Genomic DNA, 9480 nt, shown 5'->3' on the forward strand with positions numbered 1-9480 from the left:
TTTTCAGAAGCAATCCCTCAGACCAGCACGGACGTGCTCCATCCTACAACACTACCACCCTCTGTTCGCCTGGCTGAGTTCTTGCAACTTAGTTGGTCAAGGCAGAGCCCATAATGCCATGTGGCTACACTAGAAGCTTCTCAACATTGAATGTCTCCAATCTCTTTGTTCCTGGGCGGCAATCCCCACCTATGTCTGCACTCCGCTGACTGATCTTACCAATCCGCCCAGGTGGTTCATTAACTTAGTTGTTTTTCACCACACCAAAACAAAATTTTTGCATACTTACACACACATGTATCATGAGATCCCTCCCACGTAATCTATTCAGGCACGACTAAGTATTCTACACTTAGCGTGTTTCTTCTAACATGATATCCAAGGATATCCTAAATAGGACATAACATAACATAGACCATATAAACCAAACCTATCATGCATACTACCAAAAACACTAGTGCATGATAAAACAATAGGACTTTCATGAACAAGGTGGAACTTGCCTTGGCGAGGAGAGAAGTTGGTACACTCTTCACAAAAACACTCGTTGCAATCAGCACATCCACAATCTACAAACAAAATTTCACTCCATAAACACATAGCAACATATAGACAAGCACAAATAAAATATGGATGCAATATGTGGATTAAACATGAACAACACACTTAACATGTTCTCTGGTTTCAACTATATGCATGATGCCATGGTTCAAATTTTAGTGTTGTTTACTTTATGTAAAACATTTTCTAACACTAGAAGGTCTACAACTCTATCTAAAAAAATATAGAAATAAAATAACAGAGACTAATGATTTCGTTTATTATAGTACGGGTTTTTATTTTTCGCTAACAGCAAAATGATTTCTCAAAAATATTTTATACAACTCATTTTATAGTCAAAATATTCTAATTGTGTTTCTGCAAAAGATGTAAATAAACATGATGCAAAAGTGCAATATGATGTGCCCAGCTTATTCTATACATTTTTCTGAATCCAGGGATACTTTATTTATATCTTTCGGAACAGTAATTTAAATGATATGGAATTTCAAAATTTCCATGAAATCTGTCCAAAATGACGTACAAGCTGAATTACTAGTAGCAGATAAGCTAGGACAATGTCGTGTGTTTCTATATGTATTGAGAAGGCATCGATTCAATTACGTGAATTAGTAGGTTCCTTCATCTAAAACCTTGCCGTAGCTCTTACTGATTTGGCACAATCCTGCTATTCTAGTACTAAGTGCATATATGTGTACGAAGAAGAAAACAACACCAGACGAAGACGATACCGCTGATGGCACAGGTGGTCGACGGCGATGTCGGAAACGTCGGTGCAGTACAGGAGTTGACGAAGACGTTGACGACGGGCTTCCGGCGTCGATGGAGTTGTAGAAGGCGAAACGGACGTCTAGGTACAAGTACTTCTTCCGAAGTCGCTCGGCCAAGATAAATCCTTCCCGCGGTCGGTGCCACAGTCGAAGATGAAGCCGTCACTCTAGTGCACCAAAATTCATGAAACAAAATCTGAGAGGTGCGAAAGGGAGAAATAGGATGTTTGGAAGAAACTAGAGGTCAAACGGCGGATCGAGCTTACCGAATTCGGCGATAAACTGCGACGGTACCGCGGACTTTCGAGCTCGAATTCGAGCAGCCTGAGGGCTCTCGGTGTGTGTTGTTTGGGGGATATTACGGAGGAGAGAGTGGGGCTTAAGTAGGATCAAATGGCTCGTTAAATGGTGTCTTAAATCGTCGGGAATCAAGTCGAGAGGAATTGCAAAGAAACTGAAGAACGCAAAGGTCGTGCGACTCGTCCGTTCGCGTCCAGGGTTGAAGAGAAGAAGATGACATGGCGGTGGGGCCCATACGTTAGCAAAGGAAAGAAAAGAAATGAGGGAAGGTGCAGCGTGAGTTGTTGCTTGCCTGGTCGTGCGTGGCTCTGGCTGGGTTGGCTCGTTTTGAGCTGGCCTGGCGGTGCCCCGCTCATTTTATTTTGTTTTTTTGTTTTTGTTTTTAAAAAAATTCTACTACGGTATAGCATTTGGAAATAATTTGAAACCTGAATTTGATCGAAAGTGAGTCAAACCAAGTTAGAAAAATTTTAATAAAATATCAATGGATTCCTTATTCAATGAAGAACATTTTGGAACCACTTTTAAATTATTTTGAAAAAAAATCGAATTTGGCACAAAGGTCTATATTTCATTCAAAAATTTCCAGTGAATGCAAATATGCCATGATGCTTATGAATGCAATGCATGTTTTTAATATTTGTAAAATTTGGGATGTTACAACCTTGTTGCTTAAAAGAACAAACTTCAACTTCAGGATTACTCATTTTAGTAGCAATAAAAGTAAACTAAGCAAGTAAAGTAAAGACTAGTAACTAATTTTTTTGTGTTTTAATATAGAGCTAGTAAGTAAGACAGAAAGTAAAGTAACTAATTTTTTTGTGTTTTTAAATATGAAGCAAACAAGACAGTAAATAAACTAAATTAAAGCAAGACAAAAACAAAGTAAAGAGATTGGATGTGGAGACTCCCCTTGCAGCGTGTCTTGATCTCCCCGGCAACGGCGCCAGAAATTTAGCTTGATACGCGTGAAGCACACGTCCGTTGGGAACCCCAAGTGGAAGGTATGATGCGTATAGAAGCAAGTTTCCCTCAGTATGAAACCAAGGTTATCGAACCAGTAGGAGTCAAGAAGCACGTGAAGGTTGTTGGTGGAGGAGTGTAGTGCGGCGCAACACCAGTGAAACCGGTGCCAACGTGGAACCTACACAACACAATCAAGGTACTTTGCCCCAACGTAACAGTGAGGTTGTCAATCTCACCGGCTTGCTGAAAACAAAGGATTAAACGTATCGAGTGGAAGATGGTGTTTGTTTGCAAAGAACAGTAAAAACAATGATTGCAGTAGAATGTATTCAGATATAAAAGAATGGACCGGGGTCCATGATGTCTACGGGAGCTTCTATTCTTGTAGACAGTGTTGGGCCTCCAAGAGCAGAGGTTTGTAGAACAGCAGCAAGTTTCCCTTAAGTGGATACCCAAGGTTTATCGAACTCAGGGAGGAAGAGGTCAAAGATATCCCTCTCATGCAACCACCTGCAACCACAAAGCAAGAAGTCTCTTGTGTCCCCAACACACCTAATAGGTGCACTAGTTCGGCGAAGAGATAGTGAAATACAGGTGGTATGAATAAGTAGTAGCAACGGCAACGACACCAGAAAAGTGCTTTGCCCAGGACAGTAAACAAGCAGTAGTAATGTAGCAGTAGTAACGCAGCAGTAGTAACGCAGCAGTAGTAACGCAGCAGTAGTAACTCAGCAGTATTTAGGGACAAGGCCTAGGGAATAGACTTTCACTAGTGGACACTCTCAACATTGATCACATAACAGAATAGATAAATGCATACTCTACACTTTCGTTGGATGATGAACACATTGCGTAGGATTACACGAACCCTCAATGCCGGAGTTAACAAGCTCCACAATAATGCTCATGTTTAAGTAACCTTTAGTGTAAGATAGATCAACGAGACTAAACCAAGTACTAGCATAGCATGCACACTTGTCACCTTCATGCATATGTAGGAGGAATAGATCACATCAATATTATCATAGCAATAGTTAACTTCGCAATCTACAAGAGATCATGATCATAGCATAAACCAAGTACTAACACGGTGCACGCCTTGTCACCTTTGCACACATGCGGGAGGAATAAAACTACTTTAATAACACATCACTAGAGTAGCACATAGATAAATTGTGATACAAAACATGTTGCAATCTTAAAGAGATATAAATAAGCACCTCACTATGCCATTCAACGGTGAATAAGTATTACGTGAAATCTAGCCTAAGAGACCCACACGGTGCACACACTTGTCACCTTTACACACGTGGGACTAGGAGTCTCCGGAGATCACATAAGTAAAACTCACTTGACTAGCATAATGACATCTAGATTACAAGCATCATCATATGAATCTCAATCATGTAAGGCAGCTCATGAGATTATTGTATTGACACACATAGGAGAGAGATGAACCACATAGCTACCGGTACAGCCCAGAGCCTCGATGGAGAACTACTCCCTCCTCATGGGAGCGGCGGCGGTGATGAAGATGGCGGTGGAGATGGCAGCGGTGTCGATGGAGAAGCCTTCGGGGGCACTTCCCCGCTCCGGCGGGGTGCCGGAACAGAGACTCCTGTCCCCCAGATCTTGGCTTCGCGATGGCGGCGGCTCTGGAAGGTTTTCGTGGGTTTCGTCAATCGTCCTAGGGTTTTCTGATCCAGGGGCTTTTTATAGGCGGAGAGGCGGCGCAGGAAGGTCGAAGGGGGGCCCACACCCTAGGGGGGCGCCCCCCCCCTTGGCCGCGCCGGGGTATGGTCTGGTGGCCCTGCCCCTCTTCTCTGGCGGTTCTCGTGTGTTCTGGATGCTTCGGGTAAAATAGGAACACAGGCGTTGATTTCGTCCGATTCGAGAATATTTCGTTACTAGGATTTACGAAACCAAAAACAGCGAGAAAACGGAAGCGGCACTTCGGCATCTTGTTAATAGGTTAGTTCCAGAAAATGCACGAATATGACATAAAGTGTGCATATAAAATGTAGATAACATCAATAATGTGGCATGGAAGACAAGAAATTATCGATACGTTGGAGACGTATCAGTCCACAGTTCACTAGTGGTGTCTCTCCAATAAGATAACTAGCATGCTGGGTGAACAAATTACAGATGGGCAATTGACAAATAAAGATTCAATTCATACCAATGATGATTACTATGAGATTTAATCAGGGCATTACGACAAAGTACATAGACCGCTATCCAGCATGCATCTATGCCTAAATAATCCACCGTCAGGTTAGCATCTGCACCCCCTCCAGTATTAAGTTGTAAACAACAGATAATTGCATTAAGTATGGTGCGTAATGTAATCAACACAAATATCCTTAGACAAAGCATTGATGTTTTATCCCTAGTAGCAACAACACATCCACAACCTTAGAACCTACTGTCACGATCCCAGATTAAATGGAGGCATGAACCCACTATCGAGCATAATTACTCCCTCTTGGAGTTACAAGTATCAACTTGGCCAAAGCCTCTACTAGTAACGGAGAGCATGCAAGAACATAAACAACACATATATGATAGATTGATAATCAACTTGACATAGTATTCTAGATTCATCGGATCCCACCAAACACAACATGTAGCATTACAAATAGATGATCTTGATCATGTTAGGCAGCTCACAAGATCTAAACAATGATAGCAGAAGCGGAGAAGACAACCATCTAGCTACTGCTATGGACCCATAGTCCAAGGATGAACTACTCACGCATCAATCCGGAGGCGGGCATGATGATGTAGAGCCCCTCCGGTGATGATTCCCCTCTCCGGCAGGGTGCCGGAGGCGATCTCCTGAATCCCCCGAGATGGGATTGGCGGCGGCGGCGTCTCTGGAAGTATTTCCGTATCGTGGCTCTCGGTACAGGGATATTCGCGACGAAGGCTTTAAGTAGGCGAAAGGGTAGGTCAGGGGGCGACGCGAGGGACCCACACCATAGGGCGGCGCGGGCCCCCCTCTGGCCGCGCGGCCCTATGGTGGCGGCGCCTCGTCGCCCCACTTCGTTATCCCTCCGGTCTTCTGGAAGCTTCATGGAAAAATAGGACCCTGGGCGTTGATTTCGTCCAATTCCGAGAATATTTCCTTACTAGGATTTCTGAAACCAAAAACAGCAGAAAACAAGCAAGCGGCGCTTCGGCATCTTGTTAATAGGTTAGTGCCGGAAAATGTATAATAATGATGTAAAGTATGTATAAAACATTCAAGTATTGTCATAAAAGTAGCATGGAACATAAGAAATTATGGATACGTTTGAGACGTATCAGTGGGGTGGCCACCTCGTGGCCCCTCTCCGTCTCTCCTTCGGTGTTCTCGAACACTCCATGGAAAATAAGGCCTTGGGCTTTTGTTTCGTCCAATTTCGAGAATATTTCCTGTGTAGAATTTCTGAAACCAAAAACAGCAGAAAACAGGAACTGGCACTTCGGCATCTTGTTAATAGGTTAGTTCCGGAAAATGCATAAAAATGATATAAAGTGTGAACAAAACATGTAGGTATTGTCATAAAACTAGCATGGAACATCAGAAATTATAGATACGTTGGAGACGTATCAAGCATCCCCAAGCTTAGTTCCTACTTGCCCCTCGAGTAGGTAAACGATAAAAAGAATAATTTCTGAAGTGACATGCTACCAACAAAATCTTGATCATACTATTATAAAGCATATAAGATGAATGAAGTGACTCAAAGCAATGATCTATAGTTTGCTAACAAAAAGATAATGACTAAACAATTGAATCATATAGCAAAAACTTTTCATGAATAGTACTTTCAAGACAAGCATCAAAAACTCTTGCATAAGAGTTAACTCATAAAGCAATAGATTCTTAATAAGAGGTTTTGAAGAAACACAAAAGAAGATTTAAGTTTCAGCAATTGCTTTCAACTTGTAACATGTATATCTCATGGATAGTTGTCAACATAAAGCAATATAACAAGTTCAATAAGTAAACATGTAAGAATCAGTGCACACAGTTGACACAAGTGTTTGCTTCTAAGATAGAAAGAAGTAGGTAAACTGACTCAACATAAAGTAAAAGAAAGGCCCTTCGCAGAGGGAAGCAGGGATTACTCATGTGCTAGAGCTTTTTTATTTTGAAAGCATGGAAACAATTGTGTCAACGGTAGTAATAATTCATATGTGTTATGCATAAAACTTCCTATAAGTTGCAAGCCTCATGCATCGAATACTAATAGTGCCCGCACCTTGTTCTAATTAGCTCGGATTTCCATGGATTATCATCGCATTACATGTGTTTCAACCAAGTGTCACAAAGGGGTACCTCTATGACACCTGTACAAAGGTCCAAGGAGATAAATCGCATTTGATTTCTCGATTTTGATAGATCTCAACTTGAGGACATCCATACCGGGACAACATAGAAAACAGATAATGGACTCCTCTTTTTAATGCTTTAAGCATTCAACAACAAATAATATTCTCATAAGAGATTCTGAGGATTAATGTCCAAGCTGAAACTTCCACCATGATACATGGCTTTGTTTGGCGGCCCAATGTTCTTCTCTAACAACATGCATACTCAAACCATTTCAACTCATGGCAAATCTCCCTTACTTCAGACAAGAAGAACATGCATAGCAACTCACATGATATTCAACAAAGGTGTGACAGGTTGATGGCGTCCCTAGAAAACATGGTTACCGCTCAACAAGCAACTTATAAGAACTAAGATACATAAGCGACATATTCATTACCACAATAGTTTTTTAGGCTACTTTCCCATGATCTATGTAATAGCGACAGGTTGATGGCGTCCCTAGAAGACAAGGAATGAAATTTTAAAGGTAGCACGCAAGCAATTTACTTTGGAATGGCAGAAAAAATACCACATATAGGTAGTTATGGTGGAAACAAATGGCATAGGTTTTGGCTCAAGGTTTTTGGATGCACGAGAAGCATTTCCTCTCAGTACAAGGCTTTGGCTAGCAAGGTTGTTTGAAGCAAACACAAGTATGAACTGGTACAGCAAAAACTTACACAAGAACATATTGCAAGTATTATAAGACTCTACACTGTCTTCCTTGTTGTTCAAATACTTTTACCAGAAAATATCTAGACCTTAGAGAGACCAATCATGCAATCCAAATTTCAACAAGCTCTACGGTAGTTCTCCACTAATAGATTTAAACTACATGATGCAAGAGCTTAAACATGATCTACTTGAGAGCTCAAAAAAATTGCCAAGTATCAAATTATTCAAGACAATATACCAATTACCACATGAAGCATTTTCTGTTTCCAACAAAATAACAATAAATGCTGAGGCTTTCAGCTTTCGCCATGAATATTAAAGTAAAACGAAGAACACCAGTGTTCAAATGAAAAAGCGGAGCGTGTCTCTCTCCCACACAAGCATGTTGAGATCCGAATTTATTCAAACACAAACAAAAATAAAAACACATAGACGCTCCAAGTAAAGCACATAAGATGTGAAAGAATTAAAATATAATTTCACTAGAGATGACCTGATAAGTTGTTGATGAAGAAGGGGATGCCTTGGGCATCCCCAAGCTTAGACGCTTGAGTCTTCTTGAAATATGCTTGGGTGACCCATGGGGGCATCCCCAAGCTTAGGCTCTTCACTCTTCTCGATCACATTATATCACCCTTCTCTCTTGACCCTTGAAAACATCCTTCACACCAAACTCAAAGCAATCTCATTAGAGGGTTAGTGCATAATCAAAAATTCACATGTTCAGTAAGGACACAATCATTCCCAACACTTCTGGATATTACCCAAGGTTACTGAAATTTAATGGAGCAAAGAAATCCAATCAAACACAGTAAAAGAGGCAATGCGAAATAAAAGGCAGAATCTGTCAAAACAGAACAGTCCGTAAAGACGAATTTTTTCGAGGCACTTAACTTGCTCAGATCAGAAAACTCAAAACTAATTAAAGTTGCGTACATATATGAGGATCACGCTTGAATTTCCGCAGATTTTTTTGATTCTTCCACAGAGAGAAAAACGCAAATTCGTGACAGCTAAAAATCTGTTTCTGCGCAGAAATCCAAATCTAGCATCAACTTTCTATTAGAGACTTTACTTGGCACAAAAACAAAATAAACATAATAAGGAGAGGTTGCTACAGTATTAACAACTTCCAAGACACAACAAAACAGTAGCAAAAAAAAATATGGGTTATCTCCTAAGAAGTGCTTTCTTTATAGCCATTAAGATGGGCTCAGTAATTTTAATGATGCTCTCGCAAGAAATAAGAGTTGAAGCAAAAGAGGGCATCAAAAGCAAATAAGAAACACTTTTAAGTCTAACCCACTTCCTATGCATAGGAATCTTGTACACAAATAAATTCATGAAGAACAAAGTGACAAGCATAGCTAGATAAAACACGAGTAACTTTAAAATTTTCAGCATGTAGAGAGGTGTTTTAGTACCATGAAAATTTCTACAACCATATTTTCCTCTCTCATAATAATTTCCAGTAGCATCATGAACAAACTCAACAATATAACTATCACATACAGCATGCTTATCATAATCCACATGCATAAAAGTATCATTACTCTCCACATAAGCATAATCAATTTTATTAGTAACAGTGGGAGTAAAACTATCACAACCATCATTGTAATCATCATAAACTGCAGGCATGGTATAATCATAATAAACTTTATCATCCATAGTAGGTGGCACCAAAATACCACTATCATTACAATCATCATAAATGGGAGGCAAAGTATCATCAAAGAAAATTTTCTCCTCAAAACTTGGGGGACTAAAAATATCACAACCAGCTTCCCCAAGCTTAAATTCTTCCATAGCATTAGCAATAATAGTGTTCAAAGAGTTCAT

At 40.4% G+C, this 9480-nt stretch overlaps 1 long non-coding RNA gene across 1 annotated transcript; it reads right to left on the bottom strand.

Annotated features, from left to right (window-relative positions):
- Positions 1-502: 502 nt before the first annotated feature.
- LOC124659314 lies at positions 503-1660 on the bottom strand. The gene is made up of 3 exons (XR_006989536.1): positions 1598-1660; positions 1293-1498; positions 503-569 (listed from the first exon to the last, which is right to left on the bottom strand). It is a non-coding gene; the product is annotated as an uncharacterized LOC124659314 (long non-coding RNA).
- Positions 1661-9480: the final 7820 nt, after the last annotated feature.

Source organism: Lolium rigidum, chromosome 6 (assembly GCF_022539505.1).
Source record: "Lolium rigidum isolate FL_2022 chromosome 6, APGP_CSIRO_Lrig_0.1, whole genome shotgun sequence".
In the NCBI taxonomy this organism is placed as follows: Eukaryota; Viridiplantae; Streptophyta; class Magnoliopsida; order Poales; family Poaceae; genus Lolium; species Lolium rigidum.